This window comes from Diplotaxodon limnothrissa, linkage group LG23 (genome assembly GCF_057381915.1).
Source record: "Diplotaxodon limnothrissa isolate DT_005_m linkage group LG23, D_limnothrissa_male_GT1.1, whole genome shotgun sequence".
Lineage (NCBI taxonomy): Eukaryota > Metazoa > Chordata > Actinopteri > Cichliformes > Cichlidae > Diplotaxodon > Diplotaxodon limnothrissa.
The window spans coordinates 47,397,013-47,411,500 of NC_140617.1; positions in this window are offsets into that span (position 1 = coordinate 47,397,013).

A 14,488-nucleotide genomic window follows, 5' to 3' on the forward strand; every position below is an offset into this window, starting at 1 on the left:
AGCCCCTCAAAAGCCACTTCATCTTTCATGGTGAACAGCGTTGCCACCAGGGTGCGCCGTTCAGTTTAAAGTCACAATCTTTGCACCGAAGCATCACGAGGGACTGATGGTGATATTCACCGCTTTTGAGGTGGCCACGATGAACCTGTGAAAATCAGTACAACAAAATTAAAGCCATGACATTTCCTGTTGCCACTAGGTGGCGCTGTCCGTATTTCCGACAATGGGCACATCAATCTGTTCAGGGCGGGTCTGACATCATGACTGTAAAGTCTGGTACTGATCAGACTGGATTTCATTGAGTTATACTAATTTGTTTCTTCATGGCGTGACATCAAAGTTCGCCATGCTGCTGGGGTCACACCCTTTGGCGAAAAGTCACAGCTTTCACTGTAACCCAAGACCAACTCCTTAAGGCTTTCCTGGAGAAATTTGAGGCTGCAGATGTCACCCATCACTATACTGTACCCCAAAGTGTAAAACATGACATTTCCTGTTCCCACTAGGTGGCGCTGTCCTTGATGTCAAATATGGCAGTTGAAATATGTTCAGGGGTGGAGCCTTATCATATGTGTTCACTTTGGTCAAGGTCAGAAAATGTATGACAAAATGAGATGCAATAAGATTTTCATGGCGAGTCATCGAAATTCGCCATGGCGCCACGGCCTCATAGTATTGTGAAAACTCAAAAGCTCCGTAATTTAACATGGCACAACGGTGTAGTTGACACTGTCCAAATTTGAAGTATATAGGACCAAATCCCAAGGAGGAGTTCGTTAAAGTACAAGGCATGGAAACGGTAAAATCAGACCCAAAATGTCACCTTCAATCCAAAATGGCGGACTTCCTGTTGGGTTTAGGACATTGCCATAATAGACTTTTTTGTTCGACTCTGAACGTTATAACGGTGTACCGACTTTCAAACTTGTAGGCCATACCCATACCGGGGGCTCGCGTTTTTCAATTTTCTAGGTGGCGCTACTGAGCTAATTTTCCCTGGCCATGTCTGAGAACATTAAAATACGTAAATTTTCACCAGACCTGACGCGTGTGCAAAATTTCATGAGTTTTCGAGCATGTTTAGGCCCTCAAACGGCCAATTCATTTGCCGGAATAATAATAATAATAATAATTAAAGCTGCAAGCAGCGTTATGAGGGCCCTCGCACCCCGGCGTGTCGAGCCACGCCCAACACCTAAAACCAGCACGTCCGATGTGATGTCACATTGATGGAATTCATGCATTTAACCAACAGCTAACATTTCATCTCATTGAACCATGATTATAGTCGTCCCAATAGGTGGCGCTCTAACTATTACCGACAAATGGCATACCAAACATTTCCGAGCTCCAGTCTCATCACACCTGAGACGTTTGGGAGAGATTGGACATTGTGTTTTTGAGTGACAGCAGATTACTGCTTTGTGGCGAGTTATTCAAACTCTAAGTGCCGCCATAACCACCCTGTTTCGCTGAACGTAAAAAGCTTCGCAATTTAACATCACAAAGGTCTTTAGATTCTACAAGCTGCAGATCGGTCCAATCTGATGAAATCCCTTGGAGGAGTTCGTCAAAGTACGGTGCCTGAAAATATGGGAAAATGTTGCCAAAATTACACATTAATTTTAAAATGGCTGACTTCCTGTTGGATTTGGGATATTGCTCTAAGAGACTTTTTTGTACTTCTTGATATCTCCTATAAGCTTACCAGGTTTCAGACTCATACATAAAACACAGAGAAGGGGCTGTGGTTTTGAATGTTTGTAGGGGGCGCTGTGGAGCCATTTTGGGATATTCAATGAAAATGATCACATAACAACAAAGCCTTCGTCACATTGGAGGTGTGTGCCAAATTTCAAGCCTCTATAAACTTGCCAAGACCCTCAAAAGCCACTTCATCTTTCATCGTGAACAGCGTTGCCACCAGGGTGCGCCGTTCAGTTTAAAGTCACAATTTTTGCACTGAAGCATCACGAGGGACTGATGGTGATATTCACCGCTTTTGAGGTGGCCAAGATGAACCTGTGAAAATCAGTACAACAAAATTAAAGCCATGACATTTCCTGTTGCCACTAGGTGGCGCTGTCCGTATTTCCGACAATGGGCACATCAATCTGTTCAGGGCGGGTCTGACATCATGCCTGTAAAGTCTGGTACTGATCAGACTGGATTTCATTGAGTTATACTAATTTGTTTCTTCATGGCGTGACATCAAAGTTCGCCACGCCGCTGGGGTCACACCCTTTTGCGAAAAGTCACAGTTTTCACTGTAACCCAAGACCAACTCCTTAAGGCTTTCCTGGAGAAATTTGAGGCTGCAGATGTCACCCATCACTATACTGTACCCCAAAGTGTAAAACATGACATTTCCTGTTCCCACTAGGTGGCGCTGTCCTTGATGTCAAATATGGCAGTTGAAATATGTTCAGGGGTGGAGCCTTATCATATGTGTGCTCTTTGGTCCAGATCGGAACATGTATGACAGAATGAGAGGCAATAAGATTTTCATGGCGAGTCATCAAAATTCGCCATGGCGCCACGGCCTCATACTATTGTGAAAACTCAAAAGCTCCGCAATTTAACATGGCACAAGGGTGTAGTTGACACTGTCCAAATTTGAAGTTTATAGGACCAAATCCCAAGGAGGAGTTCGTTAAAGTACAAGGCATGGAAACGGTAAAATCAGAGCCAAAATGTCACCTTCAATCCAAAATGGCGGACTTCCTGTTGGGTTTAGGACATTGCCATAATAGACTTTTTTGTTCGACTCTGAACGTTATATAGGTGTACCGACTTTCAAACATGTAGGTCATACCCATACCGGGGGCTCGCGTTTTTCATTTTTCTAGGTGGCGCTACTGAGCTAATTTTCCCTGGCCATGTCTGAGAACATTAAAATACGTAAATTTTCACCAGACCTGACGCGTGTGCGAAATTTCATGAGTTTTCGAGCATGTTTAGGTCCTCAAAAGGCCGATTCATTTGCCGAAATAATAATAATAATAATAATTAAAGCTGCAAGCAGCGTTATGAGGGCCCTCGCACCCCCGGCGCGTCGAGCCACGCCCAACACCTAAAACCAGCACGTCCGATCTGATGTCACATTGATGGAATTCATGCATTTAACCACCAGCTAACATTTCAACTCATTCATTCATGATTAGTTAGTCGTTCCACTAGGTGGCGCTCTAACCATTATGTACAAATGGCATAACAAACACTTCCAAGCTCGAGTCTCATCACACCTGAGACGTTTGGGAGAGATTGGACATTGTGTTTTTGAGTGACAGCAGATTACTGCTTTTTGGCGAGTGATTGAAACTCCACGTGCCGCCATAACCACCCCGTTTCCCTGGACGTAAAAAGCTTCGCAATTTAACATCACAAAGGTCTTTAGATTCCACAAACTGCAGATCGGTCCAATCTGATGAAATCCCTTGGAGGAGTTCGTCAAAGAACGATGCCTGAAAAGAGGGGAAAATGTTGCCAAAATTGCACATTAATTTTAAAATGGCTGACTTCCTGTTGGATTTGGGATATTGCTCCAAGAGACTTTTTTGTACATCTTGATATCTCCTATAAGCTTACCAGGTTTCAGACTCATACATAAAACACAGAGCAGGGGCTGTGATTTTGAAATTTTGTAGGGGGCGCTGTGGAGCCATTTTGGGATATTCAATGAAAATGATCACATAACAACAAAGCCTTAACCACATTGGAGGTGTGCGCCAAATTTCAAGACTTTTTAAACTTTCCAAGCCCCTCAAAAGCCACTTCATCTTTCATGGTGAACCGCGTTGCCACCAGGGTGCGGCGTTCAGTTTAAAGTCACAATTTTTGCACTGAAGCATCACAAGGGACTGATGGTGATATTCACCGCTTTTGAGGTGGCCACGATGAACCTGTGAAAATCAGTACAACAAAATTAAAGCCATGACATTTCCTGTTCCCACTAGGTGGCGCTGTCCGTATTCCCGACAATGGGCACATCAGGGCGGGTCTGTCATCATGCCTGTAAAGTCTGGTACTGATCAGACTGGATTTCATTGAGTTATACTAATTTGTTTCTTCATGGCGTGACATCAAAGTTCGCCATGCTGCTGGGGTCACACCCTTTTGCGAAAAGTCACAGTTTTCACTGTAACCCAAGACCAACTCCTTAAGGCTTTTCTGGAGAAATTTGAGGCTGCAGATGTCACCCATCACTATACTGTACCCCAAAGTGTAAAACATGACATTTCCTGTTCCCACTAGGTGGCGCTGTCCTTGATGTCAAATATGGCAGTTGAAATATGTTTAGGGGTGGAGCCTTATCATATGTGTTCACTTTGGTCAAGGTCAGAAAATGTATGACAAAATGAGAGGCAATAAGATTTTCATGGCGAGTCATCGAAATTCGCCATGGCGCCACGGCCTCATAGTATTGTGAAAACTCAAAAGCTCCGCAATTTAACATGGCACAAGGGTGTAGTTGACACTGACCAAATATGAAGGTTATGAAATCAAACCCCAAGGAGGAGTTCGCAAAAGTTCGAGGCATGGAAATGGCAAAATTAGAGCCAAAATGTCACCTTCTCTTCCAAATGGCGGACTTCCTGTTGGGTTTGCGTCAATGGGCCCACTGACTTTTTTGTTCGTCTTGGCATGATACACATGTGTGCCAAATTTCATACATGTAGCTCAAACCATGTGGTCGTAGGGCTGCATTTAACAAGGCATAGGTGGCGCTCTAGAGCCATTTCCCAGTGCTCATATGTAAAACCATTAAAATACAAAATTTTTCACCAGACCTGGCATGTGTGCAAAATTTCATGAGTTTTTGAGCATGTTTAGGCCCTCAAAAAGGCCCTTGTTTGGGGTGAATAATAATAATAATAATAATAATTAAAGCTGCAAGCAGCGTTATGAGGGCCCTCGCACCCCGGCGTGTCGAGCCACACCCAACACCTAAAACCAGCACGTCCGATCTGATGTCACATTGATGGAATTCATGCATTTAATCAACAGCTAACATTTCATCTCATTCAATCATGATTATAGTCGTCCCACTAGGTGGCGCTCTAACCATTAATGACAAATGGCATAACAAACATTTCCGAGCTTGAGTCCCATCATGCCTGCGACCTTTGGGAGAGATTGGACATTGTGTTTTTGAGTGACAGCAGATTACTGCTTTTTGGCGAGTGATTCAAACTCCACGTGGCGCCATGACCATCCCGTTTCCCTGAACGTAAAAAGCTTCGCAATTTAACATCACAAAGGTCTTTAGATTCCACACACTGGAGAATGGTTCAATATGATGAAATCCCTTGGAGGAGTTCGTCAAAGTATGAAGCCTGAAAAGAGGGGAAAATGTCGCCAAAATTGCACATTCATTTTAAAATGGCTGACTTCCTGTTGGATTTGGGATATTGCTCCAAGAGACTTTTTTGTACATCTTGATATTTTCCATAAGCTTACCAGGTTTCAGACTCATAGATGAAACACAGAGCTGGGGCTGTTGTTTTGAAATTTTGTAGGGGGCGCTGTGGAGCAATTTCGCGCTATTCAATGAAAATGATCACATGACAACAAAGCCTACATCCATTTGGAGGTGTGTGCCAAATTTCAAGCCTCTATAAACTTTCCAAGCCCCTCAAAAGCCACTTCATCTTTCATGGTGAACAGCGTTGCTACCAGGGTGCACCGTTCAGTATAAAGTCACAATTTTCGCACTGCAGCATCATGAAGGACTGACGGTGACATTCACCGCTTTTGAGGTATCCACAATGAACCTGTGAAAATCAGTACAACAAAGTGTAAGACATGACATTTCCTGTTGCCACTAGGTGGCGCTCTTCATATTCCTGACAATGGGCACATCAATTTGTTCAGGGCGGGTCTGACATCATGCCTGTAAAGTCTGGTACTAATCAGACTGGATTTCATGGAGTTATACTAATTTGTTTCTTCATGGCGAGATATCAAAGTTCGCCATGCTGCTGAGGTCAAACCCTTTCGTGAAAAGTCACAGTTTTCACTGTACCCCAAGACCAACTCCTTACGCCTTTCCTGGAGAAATTTGAGGCTGCAGATGTCACCCATCACAATACTGTACCCCAAAGTGTAAAACATGACATTTCCTGTTCCCACTAGGTGGCGCTGTTGCTGACGTCAAATATGGCAGTTGAAATATGTTCAGGGCTGGAGCCTTATCATATGTGTGCTCTTTGGTCCAGATCGGACAATGTATGACAGAATGAGAGGCAATAAGATTTTCATGGCGAGTCATCGAAATTCGCCGTGGCGCCACGGCCTCATGGTATTGTGAAAACTCAAAAGCTCCGCAATTTAACATGGCACAAGGGTGTAGTTGGCACTGACCAAATATGAAGCTTATACGACCAATTTCCAAGGAGGAGTTCGTTAAAGTTCGAGGCATGGAAATGGCAAAATTAGAGCCAAAATGTCACCTTCTCTTCCAAATGGCGGACTTCCTGTTGGGTTTGCGTCAATGGGCCCACAGACTTTTTTGTTCGTCTTGGCATGATACACATGTGTGCCAAATTTCATACATGTAGCTCAAACGATGTGGTCGTAGGGCTGCATTTAACAAGGCATAGGTGGCGCTGTAGAGCCATTTCCCAGTGCTCATATGTAAAACCATTAAAATACAAAATTTTTCACCAGACCTGGCATGTGTGCAAAATTTCATGAGTTTTTGAGCATGTTTAGGCCCTCAAAAAGGCCCTTGTTTGGGGTGAATAATAATAATAATAATAATAATAAGAAACGGAGCAGATACAATAGGGCCTTCGCACTCTCAGTGCTCGGGCCCTAATTAAAGCTGCAAGCAGCGTTATGAGGGCCCTCGCACCCCCGGCACGTCGAGCCACTGCCAACACCTCAAACCGGCACGTCCGATGTGATGTCACATTGATGGATTTCATGCTTTTAATCACCAGCTAACATTTCATCTTATTCAACCAGGATTATAGTCATGCCACTAGGTGGCGCTCTAACCATTATTGACAAATAGCATAACAAACATTTCCAAGCTCGAGTCTCATCACACCTGCGACCTTTGGGAGAGATTGGACATTGTGTTTTTTAGTGACAGCAGATTACTGCTTTTTGCGAGTGATTGAAACTCTACGTGCCGCCATGACCACCCCGTTTCCCTGAACGGAAAAAGCTTCGCAATTTAACATCACAAAGGTCTTTAGATTCTACACACTGAAGAATGCTTCAATATGATGAAATCCCTTGGAGGAGTTCGTCAAAGTATGAGGCCTGAAAAGGGGGGAAAATGTCATCAAAATTACACATTAATTTTAAAATGGCTGACTTCCTGTTGGATTTGGGATATTGCTCCAAGAGACTTTTTTGTACATCTTGATATCTTACACAAGCTTACCAAGTGTCAGACTCATAGATGAAACACAGAGCAGGGGCTGATGTTTTGAAATATTGTAGGGGGCGCTGTGGAGCCATTTTGCGCTATTCAAGGAAAATGGTTACATAACAACAATGCCTTCATGCATTTGGAGGTGTGTGCCAAATTTCAAGCCTCTATAAACTTTCCAAGCCCCTCAAAAGCCACTTCATCTTTCATGATGAACCGCGTTGCCACCAGGGTGCGCCGTTCAGTTTAAAGTCACAATTTTTGCACTGAAGCATCACGAGGGACTGATGTTGATATTCACCGCTTTTGAGGTGGCCACGATGAACCTGTGAAAATCAGTACAACAAAATTAAAGCCATGACATTTCCTGTTGCCACTAGGTGGCGCTGTACGTATTCCCGACAATGGGCACATCAATCTGTTCAGGGCGGGTCTGACATCATGCCTGTAAAGTCTGGTACTGAACAGACTGGATTTCATTGAGTTATACTAATTTGTTTCTTCATGGCGTGACATCAAAGTTCGCCATGCTGCTGGGGTCACACCCTTTTGCGAAAAGTCACAGTTTTCACTGTAACCCAAGACCAACTCCTTAAGGCTTTCCTGGAGAAATTTGAGGCTGCAGGTGTCACCCATCACTATACTGTACCCCAAAGTGTAAAACATGACATTTCCTGTTCCCACTAGGTGGCGCTGTCCCTGGTGTCAAATATGGCAGTTGAAATATGTTCAGGGGTGGAGCCTTATCATATGTGTTCACTTTGGTCAAGGTCAGAAAATGTATGACAAAATGAGAGGCAATAAGATTTTCATGGCGAGTCATCGAAATTCGCCATGGCGCCACGGCCTCATAGTATTGTGAAAACTCAAAAGCTCCGCAATTTAACATGGCACAAGGGTGTAGTTGACACTGTCCAAATTTGAAGGTTATGAAATGAAACCCCAAGGAGGAGTTCGCAAAAGTTCGAGGCATGGAAATGGCAAAATTAGAGCCAAAATGTCACCTTCTCTTCCAAATGGCGGACTTCCTGTTGGGTTTGCGTCAATGGGCCCACAGACTTTTTTGTTCGTCTTGGCATGATACACATGTGTGCCAAATTTCATACATGTAGCTCAAACGATGTGGTCGTAGGGCTGCATTTAACAAGGCATAGGTGGCGCTCTAGAGCCATTTCCCAGTGCTCATATGTAAAACCATTAAAATACAAAATTTTTCACCAGACCTGGCATGTGTGCAAAATTTCATGAGTTTTTGAGCATGTTTAGGCCCTCAAAAAGGCCCTTGTTTGGGGTGAATAATAATAATAATAATAATTAAAGCTGCAAGCAGCGTTATGAGGGCCCTCGCACCCCCGGCGCGTCGAGCCACGCCCAACACCTAAAACCAGCACCTCCGATCTGATGTCACATTGATGGAATTCATGCATTTAACCACCAGCTAACAATTCATCTCATTCGATCATGATTATAGTTGTCCCACTAGGTGGCGCTCTAACCATTACTGACAAATGGCATAACAAACATTTCCTAGCTCGAGTCTCATCACGTCTGCGACCTTTGGGAGAGATTGAACATTTTGATTTTGAGTGACAGCAGATTACTGCTTTTTGGCGAGTGATTGAAACTCCACGTGCCGCCATGACCACCCCATTTCCCTGAATGTAAAAAGCTTCGCAATTTAACATCACAAAGGTCTTTAGATTCCACACACAGGAGATTGCATCAATCTGATGAAATCCCTTGGAGGAGTACGTCAAAGCACGGTGCCTGAAAAGAGGGGACAATGTTGCCAAAATTGCACATTAATTTTAAAATGGCTGACTTCCTGTTAGATTTGGGATATTGCTCCAAGAGACTTTTTTGTACATCTTGATATCTCCTATAAGCTTACCAGGTTTCAGATTCATACATAAAACACAGAGCTGGGGCTGTGGTTTTGAAATTTTGTAGGGGGCGCTGTGGAGCCATTTCGCGCTATTCAATGAAAATGATCACATGATAACAAAGCGTTCATCCATTTGGAGTTGTGTGCCAAATTTCAAGCCTCTATAAACTTGCCAAGACCCTCAAAAGCCACTTCATCTTTCATGTTGAACAGCGTTGCCACCAGGGTGCGCCGTTCAGTTTAAAGTCACAATTTTTGCACTGAAGCATCACGAGGGACTGATGGTGATATTCACCGCTTTTGAGGTGGCCAAGATGAACCTGTGAAAATCAGTACAACAAAATTAAAGCCATGACATTTCCTGTTGCCACTAGGTGGCGCTGTCCGTATTTCCGACAATGGGCACATCAATCTGTTCAGGGCGGGTGTGACATCATGCCTGTAAAGTCTGGTACTGATCAGACTGGATTTCATTGAGTTATACTAATTTGTTTCTTCATGGCGTGACATCAAAGTTCGCCATGCTGCTGGGGTCACACCCTTTCGCGAAAACTCACAGTTTTCACTGTAACCCAAGACCAACTCCTTAAGGCTTTCCTGGAGAAATTTGAGGCTGCAGATGTCACCCATCACTATACTGTACCCCAAAGTGTAAAACATGACATTTCCTGTTCCCACTAGGTGGCGCTGTCCTTGATGTCAAATATGGCAGTTGAAATAGGTTCAGGGGTGGAGCCTTATCATATGTGTGCTCTTTGGTCCAGATCGGAACATGTATGACAGAATGAGAGGCAATAAGATTTTCATGGCGAGTCATCGAAATTCGCCATGGCGCCACGGCCTCATAGTATTGTGAAAACTCAAAAGCTCCGCAATTTAACATGGCACAAGGGTGTAGTTGACACTGTCCAAATTTGAAGTTTATAGGACCAAATCCCAAGGAGGAGTTCGTTAAAGTACAAGGCATGGAAACGGTAAAATCAGACCCAAAATGTCACCTTCAATCCAAAATGGCGGACTTCCTGTTGGGTTTACGACATTGCCATAATAGACTTTTTTGTTCGACTCTGAACGTTATATAGGTGTACCGACTTTCAAACGTGTAGGTCATACCCATACCGGGGGCTCGCGTTTTTAATTTTTCTAGGTGGCGCTACTGAGCTAATTTTCCCTGGCCATGTCTGGGAACATTAAAATACGTAAATTTTCACCAGACCTGACGCGTGTGCAAAATTTCATGAGTTTTCGAGCATGTTTAGGCCCTCAAACGGCCAATTCATTTGCCGGAATAATAATAATAATAATAATAATAATAATAATAATAATAATAATAATAATAATAATAAACAGAGCAATTACAATAGGGCCTTCGCACTGTCAGTGCTCGGGCCCTAATAATAATAATAATAATAATAATAATAAGAAACGGAGCAGATACAATAGGGCCTTCGCACTCTCGGTGCTCGGGCCCTAATTAAAGCTGCAAGCAGCGTTACGAGGGCCCTCGCACCCCCGGCACGTCGAGCCAAGCCCAACACCTAAAACCAGCACCTCCGATCTGATGTCACATTGATGGAATTCATGCATTTAACCACCAGCTAACATTTCAACTCATTCATTCATGATTAGTTAGTCGTTCCACTAGGTGGCGCTCTAACCATTATGTACAAATGGCATAACAAACATTTCCGAGCTCGAGTCTCATCACGCCTATGAGCTTTGGGAGAGATTGGACATTGTGTTTTTGAGTGACAGCAGATTACTGCTTTTTGGCGAGTTATTCAAACTCTAAGTGCCACCATAACCACCCCGTTTCACTGAACGTAAAAAGCTTCGCAATTTAACATCACAAAGGTCTTTAGATTCCACACACTGGAGATTGGTTCAATATGATGAAATCCCTTGGAGGAGTTCGTCAAAGAACGGTGCCTGGAAAGAGGGGAAAATGTTGCCAAAATTACACATTAATTTTAAAATGGCTGACTTCCTGTTGGATTTGGGATATTGCACAAAGAGACTTTTTTGTACATCTTGATATCTCCTATAAGCTTACCAGGTTTCAGAATCATACATAGAACACAGAGCAGGGGCTGTGGTTTTGAAATTTTGTAGGGGGCGCTGTGGAGCAATTTCGCGCTATTCAATGAAAATGATCACATGCCAACAAAGCCTTCATCCATTTGGAGGTGTGTGCCAAATTTCAAGCCTCTATAAACTTGCCAAGACCCTCAAAAGCCACTTCATCTTTCATGTTGAACAGCGTTGCCACCAGGGTGCGCCGTTCAGTTTAAAGTCACAATTTTTGCACTGAAGCATCACGAGGGACTGATGGTGATATTCACCGCTTTTGAGGTGGCCAAGATGAACCTGTGAAAATCAGTACAACAAAATTAAAGCCATGACATTTCCTGTTGCCACTAGGTGGCGCTGTCCGTATTTCCGACAATGGGCACATCAATCTGTTCAGGGCGGGTCTGACATCATGCCTGTAAAGTCTGGTACTGATCAGACTGGATTTCATTGAGTTATACTAATTTGTTTCTTCATGGCGTGACATCAAAGTTCGCCACGCCGCTGGGGTCACACCCTTTCGCGAAAACTCACAGTTTTCACTGTAACCCAAGACCAACTCCTTAAGGCTTTCCTGGAGAAATTTGAGGCTGCAGATGTCACCCATCACTATACTGTACCCCAAAGTGTAAAACATGACATTTCCTGTTCCCACTAGGTGGCGCTGTCCTTGATGTCAAATATGGCAGTTGAAATATGTTCAGGGGTGGAGCCTTATCATATGTGTGCTCTTTGGTCCAGATCGGAACATGTATGACAGAATGAGAGGCAATAAGATTTTCATGGCGAGTCATCGAAATTCGCCATGGCACCACGGCCTCATAGTATTGTGAAAACTCAAAAGCTCCGCAATTTAACATGGCACAAGGGTGTAGTTGACACTGTCCAAATTTGAAGTTTATAGGACCAAATCCCAAGGAGGAGTTCGTTAAAGTACAAGGCATGGAAACGGTAAAATCAGAGCCAAAATGTCACCTTCAATCCAAAATGGCGGACTTCCTGTTGGGTTTAGGACATTGCCATAATAGACTTTTTTGTTCGACTCTGAACGTTATATAGGTGTACCGACTTTCAAACATGTAGGTCATACCCATACCGGGGGCTCGCGTTTTTCATTTTTCTAGGTGGCGCTACTGAGCTAATTTTCCCTGGCCATGTCTGAGAACATTAAAATACGTAAATTTTCACCAGACCTGACGCGTGTGCAAAATTTCATGAGTTTTCGAGCATGTTTAGGCCCTCAAACGGCCAATTCATTTGCCGGAATAATAATAATAATAATAATAATAAACAGAGCAATTACAATAGGGCCTTCGCACTGTCAGTGCTCGGGCCCTAATTAAAGCTGCAAGCAGCGTTATGAGGGCCCTCGCACCCCCGGCACGTCGAGCCACGCCCAACACCTAAAACCAGCACCTCCGATCTGATGTCACATTGATGGAATTCATGCATTTAACCACCAGCTAACATTTCAACTCATTCATTCATGATTTGTTAGTCGTTCCACTAGGTGGCGCTCTAACCATTATGTACAAATGGCATAACAAACATTTCCGAGCTCGAGTCTCATCACGCCTGCGACCTTTGGGAGAGATTGGATATTGTGTTTTTGAGTGACAGCAGATTACTGCTTTTTGGCGAGTGATTCAAACTCTAAGTGCCGCCATAACCACCCCTTTTCCCTGAACGTAAAAAGCTTCGCAATTTAACATCACAAAGGTCTTTAGATTCCACAAACTTCAGATCGGTCCAATCTGATGAAATCCCTTGGAGGAGTTCGTCAAAGTACGGTGCCTGAAAAGAGGGGAAAATGTCGCCAAAATTACACATTAATTTTAAAATGGCTGACTTCCTGTTGGATTTGGGATATTGCTCCAAGAGACTTTTTTGTACATCTTAATATCTTCCATAAGCTTACCAGGTTTCAGACTCATAGATAAAACACAGAGCAAGGGCTGATGTTTTGAAATATTGTAGGGGGCGCTGTGGAGCCATTTCGCGCTATTCAATGAAAATGATCACATGACAACAAAGCCTTCATCCATTTGGAGGGGTGTGCTAAATTTAAAGCCTCTATAGACTTTCCAAGCCCCTCAAAAGCCACTTCATCTTTCATGGTGGACCGCGTTGCCACCAGGGTGCGCCGTTCAGTTTAAAGTCACAATTTTTGCACTGAAGCATCACGAGGGACTGATGGTGATATTCACCGCTTTTGAGGTGGCCACGATGAACCTGTGAAAATCAGTACAACAAAGTGTAAGACATGACATTTCCTGTTCCCACTAGGTGGCGCTGTCCGTATTCCCGACAATGGGCACATCAATCTGTTCAGGGCGGGTCTGACATCATGCCTGTAAAGTCTGGTACTGATCAGACTGGATTTCATTGAGTTATACTAATTTGTTTCTTCATGGCGAGACATCAAAGTTCGCCATGCTGCTGGGGTCACACCCTTTCGCGAAAACTCACAGTTTTCACTGTACCCCAAGACCAACTCCTTAAGGCTTTCCTGGAGAAATATGAGGCTGCAGATGTCACCCATCACAATACTGTACCCCAAAGTGTAAAACATGACATTTCCTGTTCCCACTAGGTGGCGCTGGCCCTTATGTCAAATATGGCAGTTGAAATATGTTCAGGGGTGGAGCCTTATCATATGTGTTCACTTTGGTCAAGGTCAGAAAATGTATGACAAAATGAGAGGCAATAAGATTTTCATGGCGAGTCATCGAAATTCGCCATGGCGCCACGGCCTCATAGTATTGTGAAAACTCAAAAGCTCCGCAATTTAACATGGCACAAGGGTGTAGTTGACACTGTCCAAATTTGAAGGTTATGAAATGAAACCCCAAGGAGGAGTTCGCAAAAGTTCGAGGCATGGAAATGGCAAAATTAGAGCCAAAATGTCACTTTCTCTTCCAAATGGCGGACTTCCTGTTGGGTTTGCGTCAATGGGCCCACAGACTTTTTTGTTCGTCTTGGAATGATACACATGTGTGCCAAATTTCATACATGTAGCTCAAACCATGTGGTCGTAGGGCTGCATTTAACAAGGCATAGGTGGCGCTCTAGAGCCATTTCCCAGTGCTCATATGTAAAACCATTAAAATACAAAATTTTTCACCAGACCTGGCATGTGTGCAAAATTT